The sequence below is a fragment of the Schistocerca piceifrons genome, chromosome 9, assembly GCF_021461385.2.
Source record: "Schistocerca piceifrons isolate TAMUIC-IGC-003096 chromosome 9, iqSchPice1.1, whole genome shotgun sequence".
Lineage (NCBI taxonomy): Eukaryota > Metazoa > Arthropoda > Insecta > Orthoptera > Acrididae > Schistocerca > Schistocerca piceifrons.
Window position 1 is genome coordinate 105,832,757 of NC_060146.1, and position 16,840 is coordinate 105,849,596.

The window sequence follows — 16,840 nt, forward strand, 5'->3', positions numbered from 1 at the left end:
CCGTTGACTGACGAAAAGCGGAGCGGCAGGCCGGTGAGTGCAGTGACTCCACACAACATTCAGCAAGTTGATGACATCATTCGTGGTGACCGTCGGGTGACTGCAGATGAAGTGTGTCGCATTATTTCTCTTAGTAAAGGCAGTGTGATCACGATTATTAAACAATTGGGGTACTCAAAAGTTTGTGCACGGTGGGTTCCAAGAATGTTAACCGATCAGAATAAAGAGGCAAGGAAAACAATAGCCTCCCAACACTTGCAGCGCTTCCGTTTGGAGGGAGATGAGTTTCTGAAAAAAATTGTGACCGGGGACGAAACATGGGTGCATTTTTTTGAACCCGAATCAAAGAGGCAGTCAATGGAGTGGCGTCACACAAGCTCGCCGAGGAAGAAAAAATTCAAAACTGTGCGATCGGCAGGGAAAGTTATGGCAACAGTTTTCTGGGATACAGAGGGTGTGATTCTGGTTGATTTTTTGGAGCAGGGATGCACAATAAATTCTGTTCAATACGTCACAACCCTCAACAAACTTAAGGCACGTCTTCAGCGAGTTCGCCCAACAAAATCAATGGCAGATGTTCTTCTTTTGCATGACAATGCAAGACCACACACCAGTCGTCACACCTCTGACGAGATTGTCAAAATTGGATGGGAAGTTTTGCCTCATCCCCCATACAGCCCTGACCTGGCACCATCAGACTTCTATCTGTTCGGGCCACTAAAAGAAGCTCATCGTGGGATTCATTTTGAAGATGAGGAGGCCGTCAAAACATCCGTGCGTCAATGGCTTAGGAAGCAGAGCTGTGATTTTTACCGTGCTGGGATACGTGCCCTTGTTCAAAGATGGACCAAAACTGTAGAGATGGGCGGAGATTACATTGAAAAATGACAAAATGATCCTCAATGTTGTGGTTTTCAACCTATGTAATTGCATTTAAATTTCCTGACAATTAAACGTAGAAAAAAAAATAGGAGGCATTACTTTTTGACTGACCCTCGTATGATTTGCAAAGTGGTTTTTCACGATCAGTCGAAACATACTTTCTGAGTATCCCTAGTATTACTCATGAGATGTCCAATGACCAGCCCACGTTCGAAATCAGTGACGTCTCCCAGTCGGCCGTACCTGCTGTTACTGCACAATGTTCCCCGCGTCTCGTGACATCTAGTGGACAGTCCCGCATTACATGGAGCTGTCTCGATGCTGTTGATCAAATAGCATATCGCGGAAAAATTAAAATCGACAAGAAATGTACGAAGTGGATGAAATTGACATCTAAAGATCCCAATGTTCAGCGCCTATCACTGGACAGAATTAGTGCCACACTAAAGTAAGTTCAGAGTGTTCCACACGACATAGACCACGGTAGCACACAGTAGCCGAGGAGAGGTGACGAAGTCCGGGAGCAATACTGCAGGTCGAGAACACGAACTGGGCAGAGTCCGGCGGAGAGGAGCAGACTAGTGAACCATATCCTTCTCAATGTCTAGCGGCAGTGGCAGCGAACTGATGGTGGCGTATCGTGGCTGGCGATGGTCTGCTATATACAGGCTACACGACTTGTGGCCAACTGTATCGCCATCCCGATAGTTCCGCAGGTACACCTGTGTGGCCGGTGATCACATGTAAAAATCTGTGTAGTGAAAATACTGCTAATCTTTGAAAGGTGGACTTATGTAGGTGGATAGGACACATATTAGCAGATAGTTTCAGAATTAGTCGACTTACGGCCGCGGACATACATTACTAAATGGTTCAAATGGCTGAACACTATGGGACATAACATCTGTGGTCATCAGTCCCCTAGAACGTAGAACTACTAAAAACCTAACTAACCTATCACACACATCCATGCCCGAGGCAGGATTCGAACCTGCGACCGTAGCGTTCACGCGGTTCCAGACTGAAGCGCCTAGAACCGCACGGCCACACCGGCCGGCCATACCTTACTAGACTGACAATACCGTATACTGTATCATTGGTGTCACTGGAGCCAGCAGTTTAGTATATGGTGGCAAGCGCAAAGGACTAAATAGCTGTTTATTTAATGATAAAACCCTGCTAAGAAGTGATATAATGTGACAAAACTAGGTTACCTTTAATGTTTTGCCATAATGGTCAATACATGCGTCTTGTTTACCTGTAATATTTCGTACAACAGACAGAAGATAACAAGGGAAGGAATGTGTCTCGATGCAAGCATTACTAGGAACATCTTATTTTTACTTTTGTACTCTATGTAATCCTAAATAATCACATTAAAGTTTGACTTATCCGAAATGCTGGTAGTATTTAAGTATCTATTTCAGGGGATTTAATAATTTAGTATCAACATACGAGATTTAATGGTGTGCTTTTAACAAGTCTTGATCTTCGTCTTTTTTTTTCGAATAGTATTCTCGTTATGAATGTGCTGCTATAAGTTAAATGTACTGTCTGTTGTTGATAACAAGTGTCTTTATTCACTTGGGTGTTCCTACGAAAACTGCAGTCTGCTTTAAACGTGTGTATATGTAAACTTATATTCTTCTCATAACTCGATTCTACATTGTGTGTGTTAAAACTAAACTAGTACGCAAATATTTGTTCTACACCAGAAATTCTTTAAGCCGTCTCGTAAAGCTTACAACGCTATTTCATTTCAGAAAATCATGTTAGTACCACACACAAACTTACTGACGGGAAGCACCCAGGATTTTACCAAGAGGGTGAGGGGGAAGTTTCGATCTGTTAAAGAGGACCTTAAAAAGAGTCATGATTTTCTTTTATTCTGAAAACACTTTTATTTATTTATGTGCATAATTTGCTTTTGGGAATCCTTCATGCAAGTAGTATTTGATTTATAAAATTAAGCATAAAACGCTTCCCTTAAAGAAGTATAGACTATACACTCAAGAGTATATATATATATATATATATATATATATATATATATATATATATATATATACTAATTAGAATTTTAATATAATATATTGCTTCTTTGCTAACAAAACACACTTCAGTGTTCTAATACAATGGATCACTATTGCGGAGCAAAAGAATTTTAACTTTAGATTGCATAACTTAAAAGTGAAACGTTTTCGGACCTCTTTCCCCTCTGCTACAGACTTGTATTTAAATTTACGACTTATCTGAAACAAACTCAGAATTTCTTCTGCACATTAAGGATCATAAGTTCCGCACTTCACTCTCAAACTTAAACTACCTTCCATTTCATTAAAATGCTTCAGTTGCTTTAAGTGATCAAAAAATTCATTTAAATTGACCTTTTCAACAATCAACTTGAATCTGCAGCCACCAAATTTGTTTATAAAACAAAAATAAATACACAAATACTATGAGTTACCGTTTTTTGATCTTAATATTGATGCATAAACTGATTTTAACTTCTAATGCATACGACCTCAGAAGTGAGATACCATTTTATGCATGATAATATGGTCATTCAGTCGTCGATGCTAAAAACTTGTACGATTGACAACACACATTGTCGTTAACATGACGTTTATGTATGTCGGGGATGTGATTGCTAGACTGACTGGTCGAAGGATATTACGAGTAAGACATTTCACGTAGAACAATGTTCTTGTAGTAAAACTGATATCTCATCTTTCCACAACTGAGCCATCTTTATAGCACACCTATATGGTATCAAATGACGATCTATGTCCGCCTTCCAACGTAAATGTTGCTGAACAAAGCGTATTGTCGAAATATCACCTAAAGCGACATTAAAATTGTTTCTCTACGAGAAACAAATAACTATTCTCCAAACCAAAATAAATATTGTTACATATGTAGCGAAAAATTATTTTTTATATCGTTGTATCTACAACGTACATTAATTGGTCTTTGCTAAAGCATGAATGGGCAATAGCCAATAGCACTATCGATATATTGATAGTTTAAACCCATTGGTCTGTTGACTATCGATAGCGCGTATCCCTTTTTTGTCATACGACGATGTGGGGTCCTGCCCATTCGTCTCTTATGGGGTGCCTAAAGGATGCTGCTTTCTCCAAGAGCTATAAATTTCAAGAAAATCACGTGTCCCTTTCAGTTCAAAATATCTTTCACTTTCACTACATGACATCTAGGTCGTGTGCAATTTCATTTACGTCCCCCTCCCACTGGCTAAGTCTTTGCCTTACATTGTACAATGGATGTGCAAAGCCTTAGATAGCTAGGGAGCAATGCAAACGACCACAAAAAACGTATGTGTACTCGCAAACCGAATTTCAAGTCTGCTTCACTGCAGGACTACAGATGCTCAAACTAATTAGGCAATATCCAGGTGTGAGTGATGTTCGAATGTGGTAGTGGTGCAAAGCTGGACTGGGCTCCAGAATCAAGTTGCTGGTTGCTCAGACTAATTGACAGTAAGCTCATAGCGTCTGTGTTTGCTATCAGTACGTTAAGGAAACGTGATGTAGTTTAAAATCGGGTTCTTCAGTGTAAACTGACAAGTTTAACTTTGTGCATTTGTGATTGTAACTAAACAACATGGAGATACAACTATATTTACTGAGTTAAATATTTCATTCGAAAAATAATTATAATAGTAATAATAATAATAATAATAATGATTATAACCTTCACACAACTAGTACACATCTAGTGGCACTGTGGCATTCACAGCATTCAGAAGCCAACTAAGAGGTTTATCCTGTAAATGCAATGCAGCCATCAGGTTCACGAAGAAAACGTTCAAAACCAGTAATGGCAAGAAACGATAAAATGTGTTAAACAATAAAAAACTTGAAGTTAGTGGTTGGTACCTATTTTTATAACGAAGATATAAAAATGTCACAGAGACAAAAGCTGTTGGTATTATGTGGAATCACACTGCAAACCATTTATTTTCCATTTCCTGGGAGAGAATTTTCGCAGTATCCCAGTCACGAAGGACTGCACCACAGGGACACACAGAGAAACAAGTAGCATTTGTTTGCCGCCTCTCCCACTACTTTTTACTTTCTGTTGCGGCAGAACGGCCGTTCGCGCAGAGTGGCTATTAGCTGACGTTTGCAAAGCGGCCACCAGGCGCGCTGGCCCGCATGCCTTATCGAGACGCCAGCGAGCGCCATCTCGTGCCTGAAACGACGTTACGGGTGGCAGCCACCAGAGTTCGCTTTCATCGTCAGATAGTACGGGCGTCCGCCGCTCCGACAGGCCCGCTATCTGCGGCTCTCTTTTATGGTGTGCGATTCAGCCACTAGAAACAGGCAGCTAAAACATGGAGTAAACGCTGCTCCTGTCACGTGGTATTGCCCTCCTGCCACACCACTCCAGAACTTCCGCTGTCTCTCGTTTCTTCCTTTTTCTGTTTCACTACTCACTACAGTGAGTCTCTTATACAATGCACTACACGACATCTCTTGACAATGAAAGACATTATTCCTGATCCAGAAACCTTTCTTCGATCAGTAAATTACTTGACCACTTGATGGTGCACCTAATTCGTTTGGATGCAAGGCATCACTCCAAATTAAAGTGAAACAACATGGTGATAGTATACAACTTACTCTCTGAATGATCAGTCTTATATATCTCTGCTATCAGTTTCGTGAGCTGCCCTCGGGCGCACATGTGTGTGATGCCTTGCGTTATCATGGAGGAGGAAAAATCAATTTGCAGTTTTTGTGGCGACGAATAGCCCATTCAGACTCTTGGAAGACAGTCGCTATGACTGCTGAAGGTGCGGCTTTGGATTTTTTCTGCGGAAGAGAGGTAGTATGGCGCCACTCCATGGAGATCGGACAGGTTTGAGCGACCTTGTGGAGATGACGACAAACGCCTCGCCCAACGAATCACCGTGCTTCTATTCACTGCCAGCTCCCCGTAGGCGTTCTGCAAGCAACTATGAATGCCTGCGATGCTCTGGTTTTCCGCCAAACGAAACGCAATGACAGCGCTCTGCTTGGAACGCACCTCTGTTACAGACGCCATTTCGGAGACTTCGTGCAGTGTTGCCACCTGTTGGAACTTCATGAAACCACAGGGGATGAAGCAGGAATATTCCCCGACGTCCCACAACAAATTTATCATTTTTTCGACCGATATTGGTCGAGACAAAAACATGTTCCATTACTTATTGCACAACCCTCATACGTTGACCTCTAAAGTGTATTTACCAATTGCCATTAAAGAAGTGAGTGCAGGTACCTTATGCACTTCTGAGGCGGAGTACAGTCTTGATACTGAACTGTGACCCGATTTCAGCCACTCTCCCTCAGAGACAGAAGTGAGTAGTCGTAAAAGATGAAAGTTATTCCCTCCGACAAGACCGTTTATTCGTTCATGAGCACTGAAGTGCCTGCCTGGTTTTTACTCAAAACTGAATCTACTGTTTCCTGTTATAATAAGGTTGAACTCAAATTACTACTGCGAACCGCGTGTCTTAGTGTACACCTACGCTAACTAAAACCACACCAAAAACACTGGTGTCAAAAACGTAAGGATCAAAGTAACTTCAGCATTGTGTGTCACTGCTGCAGTATAAAACAGAAGGTAACTGAAAAGAAAACGCAATTAGACGATGAGAAATGACACTCCTGTACCGTGTTTAAAGATTTGGCGATCAGTACTCCCACCTAGCGTTGTACCTCTCCCACACCCCACACTGTAACACCTGGACAGTAGAAACAATCATGGTGTCCAATATTCCTGGGTGCATTACTTAACTTCATATCTTGAGATGTGGGAACATATTATATGGCTTGGTGGTGACACATCATGCGAAAGCTACTTTCGTCCGTAACTTTTGCATATCCACAACGGGTAAATACATCGAGCTGAGGTTTCCGATATACGAGGGCTATTCGGAAATTGAGGAACGATCGGTCGCGAAGTGGAAATCACTGTGAAAATTCGATGAGGCTTTTCAGGGACGTTTTTGGCAGTGTCTCTAGTATGCCTGTCGATCGCATCAAGACCCTCTTATCAGTTGTGAGCACACTACCTAGAACAACGATGTCTGCCGCCAAGTAGGGGGGCCCACTGAGAGGCTTCGCCTTAGTGAATGCAACCCACCTAACACAACTGCCACGCAGTTCCTTCTTCATGGCAATTCTCAGCCGCACCCACACCACAGCCCTAATTGGCGCGTCCTGTGTATCATCTCTGTTCACATGAAACGCTGGATACGAAGACAACACTTGGGCGCAGGCTACGCGCTATAGACCATCGTAGAGAATTATCGGAAAACACAGACGGCTGCCTTCTATGACGATGGTGTTGGAAATTTGGTATAACGTTCCGACAAATGTCTAACTCTGAGCGACGACTATGTAGAGAAGTACCTGGAAGTTATAGCTAAATGTGCAAAGAAAACAGTTTTGACTGCACTGTGGTTTCAGTTTCGTGACCAATCGTTCCTTACTTTCCGAACAACCCTCGTATGATAGCGGACAATGTAGCAAATTTTTAGATTTACACAAGTTTTTAACGTTTGTAACTGGACAACAAAACACTTCGTATTTTTACGTGGGTCTATATATTTTTTCTGTGTCATCAGAAAAATCCTTCGAAGAAAATTTCAGATACCTAAAATGTGCAGAACTCCATCGAATAGTAGCAAGATCAGTAACCATTCACTCCTGAAACTTCAATCGTGCTCTCACTATAAAACAACTGCAAACGTCTGATTGCTTTACAAACTAGTTAATGGGTTAAATATTTGATTTAATCTTGTAAAATCGTAAAAAAAGTGTGATACAGCTCCACGCACCCACAAGGCCCTGTGCAAGCTTGTGGTGACTTCATAATGCTGTGGGCTGTCTTCTGGTCCAACTGAACCGATCGTTGTCTGGAAATAGTTCGGCTACTTGTATACTGTTTGCAGCTATTGATGGACTTCATGTTCCTAGACGACGATGGAATTTTTATGTATGATGATGCACCACATCACCAGTTTGAAGAACATTCTGGACAATTCGAGCGATTGATTTGGTCACCCAGATTGCCAGATACGAACCGCATCGAACATTTATGCAACATAATCGATAGATCAGTTTCTGAAACGGCAGCACTTTCATCTACATCTACATCATACTCCACAAACCACCTAATGGTGCGAGGTGGAGGGTGCATTTTGTACTGCTAACTGAGCCCTCCAACCCTGTTCCAATCGCGAATAGCGCGTGGGAAGAATGATTGTCGATAAGCCTTTGTATTGGCTCTAATTTTTGGAATTTTCTCGTCACGGCCATTACGCGAGACGTATGTAGCGGGAATTAATATGTTGTCCGACTCTTTCCAGAAAGTGCCCTATCGAATTTCAATAGCAACTCTCTCCGTGACGCACAACGCCTCTTTTCTAATGTCTGTCAATGCAACTTGTTGAGCATTTCCATAATGCTCTCACGCCGGTTAAACGATCCCGCGGCGAAACGTGCCGCTATTCGTTGGATCTTCTCTATCTCTTCTATCAGTCCTGCCTGGTTAGGGTCCCAGGTAGATGAACAGTACTCAAGAATGAGTCGAATAAGCGCCTCGTAAGTCACTTCCTTCGTGGATGAGTTACATTTCCTTGAGAATCTTCCTATGAATCTGTCATTCTACTTAAGGTCACTCCGGATAATTACTCCTAGATATTTTACAGCAGGTACTGTTTCCAGCGGTTTGTTATCAATAGTGTAGCTACACAGTAGTGGATTTCGTTTGCTGTGTAAGCGCAATATGTTACATTCATTTAAGTTCAGAATCAGTCGCCAGAGCCTGCACCATTCATCAATTCTCTGGAGGTCATTCTGCAAAACGTTACTAACTTCTGGCGATGCTACTTTGTTACAGACAACTTCATCATCTGCAAACAGCCTTAGAGAGCATCCGACGCTTTCTACTGGATCATCTACATTTATTGTAAACAGTAACGGTCCTATCACAGTACTCTGGGGTGAACCGGAAATTTATATCTGTCGATATTGTTCCGTTAAGAGCGACATGTTGAGATCTATCTGCAAGGAATCTTGAATCCAGTCGCAGGTCTGCTCCGATACCTGATGAGCTCGTATTTTTGTTTCCATACGTCTCGCGATTTTGGAGTATCTGAGCAGTCAGCATCGAATATACGGTGAGGAGGACGTAGATGTGGTAAATAAATGGAAAAAATTCTAAGGAATCGTGAAAAATGCCCTAGCCAAATATGTTCTGAGCATGTTACAGCGTAAAGTCAAGCACTGGCACGTTAGTTGGGAACGACAGGGAAGAGCGGGCTGTGAGAGGAAGTCAGCCAATCGCATGCTGACCGATCTCCCTTCCAGGACAACAACGTAACAGCAGCGGCCCCTAGGTGGATATAAGCGGTACGCCCGACTGGTAGTACCCACATGGATACCAACATCAACGTTAGGCACTTTGTTAGTAGTTCAGGACACACTTTTGTCAGTTAGACATCAGCAGTCATTGCAAAGACTCATAATTTCGTATGTCACCCTTGGCTTGCGACACGTCTGTGTAATTGCCACAGTTAAGTATTGTAATTGGTTTAAATGGCTCTGAGCACTATGGGACATAACATCTGTGGTCATCAGTTCCCTAGAACTTAGAACTACTTAAACCTAACCAACCTAAAGACTTCACACACATCCATGCCCGAGGCAGGATTCGAACCTGCGACTGTAGAGGTCACGCGGTTCCAGACTGAAGCGCCTAGAACCGCACGGCCACAACGGCCGGCAAGTATTGCAATTTTCTTATTATAATAAAACACATTAATACGACTCGTATGACTGTTTGTCTAGCGAGCCGATTGCGCAAGATTCCTAGACAGAATAAAGGTCTTAAGTGATTGGAAAGTCCCACCATAGTTTAATAGCCGTGTTAGAAAACCATTGTGTAAACAAATATAATAATAAATATAATAATTAATAATTCAAGACAAGTAAAAACCTGGCTGACAAACAAAATCTGGACGAAGCGAAAATAAGCGTAAGGACAAAGCAAAATTTCTTCAACCGATCTGAGTAAAAAACTCAATATGTTTTGGTCGTATGTAAAATTTTTAAGTGGGTCAAAATCATCTCTTCATTCGCTCAGTGACCACACTGTCACCAAAACGGTGATGAGAGAGAGGAGGCCGAAATACTGAATTCGGTCTACCAAAATTGTGCCACCGTGGAAGATCGCAACAGGGTCCCTCCTTTCAATCGTCGTACGAACGTCACAATGGCAGATATTGAGATAACCGATCGCCGAATAGAAAAACAGCTACAGTCGCTTAGTAGAAAAGCGTCAGGATTCGATGAGGTACCTATAAGATTCTTCAAAGATTATGCGAAAGAACTTGTTCTCTTCTAGTAGTAATTTGTTGTAGATCGCTTGAGCAACGAAGGGTACCTACCGACTGGAATGAAGCGCAGGTCATTCCGTTTTTATGAAGGACCGTAGGACAATGCACACGATTATAGGCCTATATCGTTGACGTCAATATGTTGTGGAATTGTGGAACGTCTTTTATGCTGAAGAATTATGTTGTTTTTGGAGAAGAAAAATCACTCTTGGTAAGCAAAAATATCTTCCTAACATTCTTTGTCAGATTCGTATGCTGTCACTGCCTTATGATCACTGACTTTTCTGGAGACTAGAAATCTGCTCTGTAGGAATCAGCATGGGTTTCGAAAAAGACGGTCGTGTGAAACCCAGCTCGCGCTATTCTTCCACGAGACTCAGAGGGCCATAGACACGGGCTCACAGGTAGATGCCATGTTTCTTGACTTCCTAAAGGTGTTCGATACAGTTCCCCACAGTCGTTTAATGAACAAAGTAAGAGCATATGGACTATCAGACCAATTGTGTGATTGGATTGAAGAGTCTTACTTCGGAAGACTTCTCTAAGTCTTCCGAAGTAAGAGTGATTTCAGGTGTGCCGCAGGGGAGTGTCGTAGGACCGTTGCTATTCACAATATACATACATAAATGACGTTGTGGATGACGTCGGAAATTCACTGAGGCTTTTTGCGGATGATGCTGTGGTATGTCGAGATGTTGTAACAATCGAAAATTGTACTGAAACGCAGGAGGATATGCAGCGAATTGACGCATGGTGCAGGGAATGGCAATTGAATCTCAATGTAGACAAGTGTAATGTGTTGCGAATACAAAGAAAGATAGATCCCTTATCATTTAGCTAAAATATAGCAGGTCAGCAACTGGAAGCAGTTAATTCCATAAATTATCTGGGAGTACGCATTAGGAGTGATTTAAAATGGAATGATCATATAAAGTTGATCGTCGGTAAAGCAGATGCCAGACTGAGATTCATTGGAAGAATCCTAAGGAAATGCAATCCGAAAACAAAGGAAGTAGGTTACAGTACGCTTGTTCGCCCACTGCTTGAATACTGCTCAGCAGTGTGGGATCCGTACCAGATAGGGCTGACAGAAGAGATAGAGAAGATCCAACGGAGAGCAGCGCGATTCGTTACAGGATCATTTAGTAATCGCGAAAGCGTTACGGAGATGATAGATAAACTCCAGTGGAAGACTCTGCAGGAGAGACGCTCAGTAGTTCGGTACGGGCTTTTGTTGAAGTTTCGAGAACATACCTTTACCGAAGAGTCAAGCAGTATATTGCTCCCTCTTACGTATATCTCGCGAAGAGACCATGAGGATAAAATCAGAGAGACTAGAGCCCACACAGAAGCATACAGACAATCCGTCTTTCCACGAACAATACGAGACTGGAATAGAAAGGAGAACCGATAGAGGTACTCAAGGTACCCTCCGCCACACACCGTCTAGTGGCTTGCGGAGTATGGATGTAGATGTAGATACCTCCCTCAACGTTAACTCATTCGATAAGTTAAGATGTGTTTGTTGTTAGGAGGTGTAACTCGTTATCCTAACGAGTTGGTTCTCTATTTGGCAATATTAGCGGCTGCTATAGACGCAACATGGCTCAGTATTTCTCCAGGGGACTACCAGCGACGAGTAACTGTACGACACCGGGCAACAGGACGTCCGACACGATGTTAAGACGTACCCCCCGAGTACTGTCGCCTGAGTGTATCAGCCTGTCTCACTGTCGTTCCGCTAGCACCCTGTGCACCCGTCTGTGGACTGAGCAGCCACTGTGCTGGCTGCTTTCCTCCGGCGGGTTCCGCTGTCTCTCCTGCGGCACAACACGGCGTGCCGCGCGGGTCGGCCGCACTCGGCGCCTGCCTCATTTGCATGGCTCCGGCGCTGCCACCGCAGACGCACACGAGGTCGCCGGCGGCGCTAATCTAATTTAATCTGGCCGCGAACCCCCCCCCCTCCCCCCGCCCCGCCCCCCACCCACGCACACACCGCGCGTGTATTACGGTTCGCGGGGTCGCCCGCCATTTTCAACTGTGTTGGTCCCGCGCCGGCTTTCCCTGGCTCACCCAGAGATTAGCGCTGCACACAGCGCACCGACGCACAAAACCCCGCGACTGTAGAGATTTTGACGGTCCGCTGACAACAGCGCGCTCCGATTTCGATTCCTGCACACGGTAATTCACAAGTACTTCAGATAACGACTGCGCGGAAACTACATGACATTCAGAAAAATAAGACACATGTGTTTCGATTGGTATTTCGCGCCGTGTAGTAGTTGCATTAGGATCACAGGTGTAAGAACATACCTACTAGGGCCGCTGATAAAATATCGATATTTCGTTATGTTAATAAAAAAGAATGATATTGATGCACGCTGAAGAGCCAAAGAAACAGCTGTAGCCATGTATATCCAAATACATAAATAAGTGTTCATACGTGTGTGGAATCTTATGGGACTTAGCTGCTAAAGTCATCAGACCCTAACGTTACACACTACTTAACCTACATTATCCGAGGACAAACACAGAAACCCATGCCCGAGAGAGGACTCAAACCTCCGCCGGGACCAGCCGCACAGTCCATGACTGCAGCGCCTCAGACCACTCGGCTAATCCCGCGCTTCAGTCTGGAACAGGTCGACCGCTACGGTCGCAGGTTCGAATCATGCCTCGGGCATGGATGTGTGTGATGTCCTTAGGTTGGTTAGGTTTAAGTTGTTGTTCCAAGTTCTAGGGGACTGATGACCTCAGAAGTTGTCCCAAGGTGTTCAGAGCCATTTGAACCATTTTTTTTTTAATCCCGAGCGTCAACACAGAGATATGTGTTATACCGGAGCCAAGGTAGCTTCTGATGGCCGGCAACCCATATAACACCACAGAGGACGAGGTTGTCTGTGCCTAAGAGATACCAAAAGCACCATGGTAAACACCGGCTATTTACATACAAGATAAGGGAAACAGACATTCCGAGCACTACTTCCTGCAGGGGGAGCTCGAGCCACGGCCTGCAGAAAGTATCACTACGCCAAAACCTGACTGGCTGGAGACGGCTATTTAGCGGCTAGAACCAGCCTCGAAGTTATCCCTCCAAAACCCAGGCGATCATTGTAGGCAAAACCACCCCTTCCTTCCGCCTCCTTGATTTCTATCTCACCTTCTATGGCCGTCCTATCGCCCTCACTCCCACCCTTAAGTACCTTGGCGTCACCCTCGACCGTCGCCTCTCCTGGACTCCCCACCTCCGGACAATACAAGCCAAAGCACGCTCCCGACTCAGTCTCCTCAAGCTCCTCTCTGGCCGTACGTGGGGTCTGAACCCCTCCACCATCCTCCACACCTATAAGTCCCTCATCCGCCCTATCCTTTGTTATGCCCATCTGGCTTGGATCTCGGCCACCCCTAACTTTTATAAATCCCTCCAAATCCTTGAACGTCATGCTCTCCGCCTCGCCTATAGCATCCGTCTCCCCTCCCCCACGCGGATCCTGTACAATCTCATCCCCTTCCCCCACCTCCTCCTTTTCCTTGAAAGGATACAGATCCTGTACACCTCCCGCAAACTCGATCCTCCTCACCCGCTCGTCTCCCCGATCCTCTCCCACCCCCGCCCGCTGCCGCGCCTGTATTCGCACGTCCCACCCAGTCTCCATCTCTCCACCCTCCTTACCCTCTCCCAAGGTGCCTTCCACCAGCTCCCCCTCCCTCATGATGTCCTCCCCAGCATCTACCCCTCCTATCAACTTCGATCCTCCCCCCCACCTCCTGTGTCCTTTCCTTTAGGCACCCTCCCTCCCTCCCTTCCCTTCCCTTCTCTTTCCTTTCCCCCCTCCCTCCTCCCATCTCCCCCAGGCTTCCCCTCCCCCTTCCTCCCTCCCCCTCTCTCCTTTGCCCATGGCATCTCTGCTCTCCCCTCTCCCATTCCCCTTCCCCTTCCTCCTCCTCCACCTCCTCTCTTGGCAGGTCCCCGGACTCGTACACGCTCAGTGAACATTCGCGCGCCGGATATCATCGCCGTCAGTGTTCCGTGTGTGTGCCTTCGTTTGTGTTTAGTGTTTGTTCGCCGTCACGCCACCACCGTTCACGTGCCGTCGCCATCATCCATGTTATGTGCACCGTGTCGCCTCGTGTTAGTGATGTTTCTCGTCCAGCGTGAACGGCTCCATGTTTTTTCGATTTTTAGTTTGTGCATTTTTTGCCCACCGTTTTTACTGTCTACTCTGTGCCACCTTTATGTACTACTTGTTGTCAAACTCAAGGCTGAAGAGCGGCGTATTGTGCTGCTGACAGCCCGCCTTTGTATAAGGTGTTTAAAATCACAATAAAGAAAAAAAAAAAAAACCCTCGAAGTTCATTTCACGCCTCGTGTACTGCGACTGTTGAAGATTGCGTCTTCGTCTATGAATTGGACTTTTACTAGTGTGTGAGTGCGCTACCACGAAACTTTGTGGAAAATTAGAAGTGAAATTTAGTTTGCGTAAATTAGGACACTTTTACTGGCATCGCTATTGTTACCTTTCGTTTGTATGTTCAGCCATCAACCTTGTGAACTTACATCAATAAAAGTTGTGTTTGTGAAAAATTGCTAATTGTCAGTCACAACGATTTGTAAACAGGCAGAATACGGCGCTGCGATCGGCAACGCCTGTGTAAGATAACAAGTGTCTGGCGCAGTTGTTACACCGGTTACTGCTGCTTCAGTGGCAGGCTGTCAATGTATGAGTGTGTTTGAACGCGGTGTTGTAGTCGGCGCACGAGCGATGGGACGGAGTATCTCCGAGGTAGCCCTGAATTGAGTATTTTCCGATTCGACCATTTCACTAGTGTACCGTGAAAATCAGAAATCCGGTGTAACATCAAATCTCCGACATCGCTGCGGCCGTAAGAAGATCCTGCAAAAACTGGACCAAATACGACTGGATTGTTCAACGTGACAGAAGTGCATCCCTTCCGCAAACTGCTTCATATTTCAGTACTGGGCCATCAACAAGTGTCAGCGTGCGAACCATTCAACGGAACGTCATCGATATGGGATTTCGGATCCGAAGACCCACTCGTGTATTCTTTATGACTGCAAGACGCATAATTTTGCGTTTCGCCTGGCCCGTGAGCGCCAACATTGGACTGTTGATGTCTGGAAACATGTTCCCTCGTAGGACCAGTCTCGTTTCAAATTGTATGGAGACAGCCTCATTAATCCATAGACCATGCGTGTCAGAAGGGCACTGTTCAAGCTGGTGAAGACTCTGTAATGGTGTGGGGTGTGTGCAGTTGCTGTGATATGAGACCCCTGATACGTCTAGATACGACTCTGACACGTGACACGTACGTAAGCATCCTGTATGATTACCTGCACCCATTCGTGTCCATTGTGCATTCCGACGGAATCAGGCAAATCCAGCAGGACAATGCTACACCCCGCACATCCAGAATTGCTACAAAGATGCTTCTGAGTTTTACACTTCCGCTGGCCACCAAACTTCCCAGACATGAACATTATTGATCATATCTGGGACGTCTTACAACGTTCAGAAGAGATCTCCACCCATTCGTACGTTTGGCGGATTTATGCTTAGACCTGCAGGATTCATGGTGTCAGTTCTCTCCAGCACTATTTCAGACATACTCGAATATTCTGTATTGGATTCCCACTGATAACAAAAGCCCATATGACCACGTAAATGGAAGACGCATTGACAACATAAATTAAATGAGCACATTTAACTTGGGTGACGAAAGCTGCAGAGTTTAATTTTTGGAGAAATAAGTGATAAGTAGCTAATGAAACTGATGACGGGAGGGTAGATACAGTATTTGAGAACAAGTCTTCTACATTGTTTACAGTTGCAGTGCGGAGAAAAGGAAACGGGAGTTGTAAATAAAATTAAATTCAAAAATGATTAGGCACTAGAAAACTACTTGAAAAAAAACTGTACCGTTTTTCGCACCTCATCCGTATGGCGCCGCCTTTGTTTTCCGCGGAAACCAAACTCGTAGGCAACAACTCGGCACTCTGACAAAATCCATTACCGGGCGGACTGCAGCGTGCTGGGGAGAGCGGACGGGGTAGAGGGACGCGTGTTGTCAACAAAGACGCGCGGAGAATAGCGGACACAAGGTAATTTCATTTTACAATTAACCAGTAAACAAAACTTCTCGAGTTTCAAAAACTTGATTAAACTGCTCTCCACGAAATGAAATTCAAATATCGAAGAGAGCGCCTTCTCCCGTCATTTCCCAGGTCCTCCACCCCCAAACCACCCCCACACTACTACTCAGATTCGGTAGATGCACGCACACACACACACACACACACACACACACACACACAAATACGTATATAAGCTATGTCAGAATGACTCAGTAAGTTGATGGCATTGTCGAAACATTTAATTAACTAAAATTTTACGAAGCGTGTGGCAGATTAGTCGCTGGACCAATTTAGAAGACCGTCGACTACTCAGAATCAAAGGGAATTTTTCGTGTTTTATTTTCTGTTTCGGCTTTGCACTGCATTGAGAAATTAATTTTGACAAAGAGCAA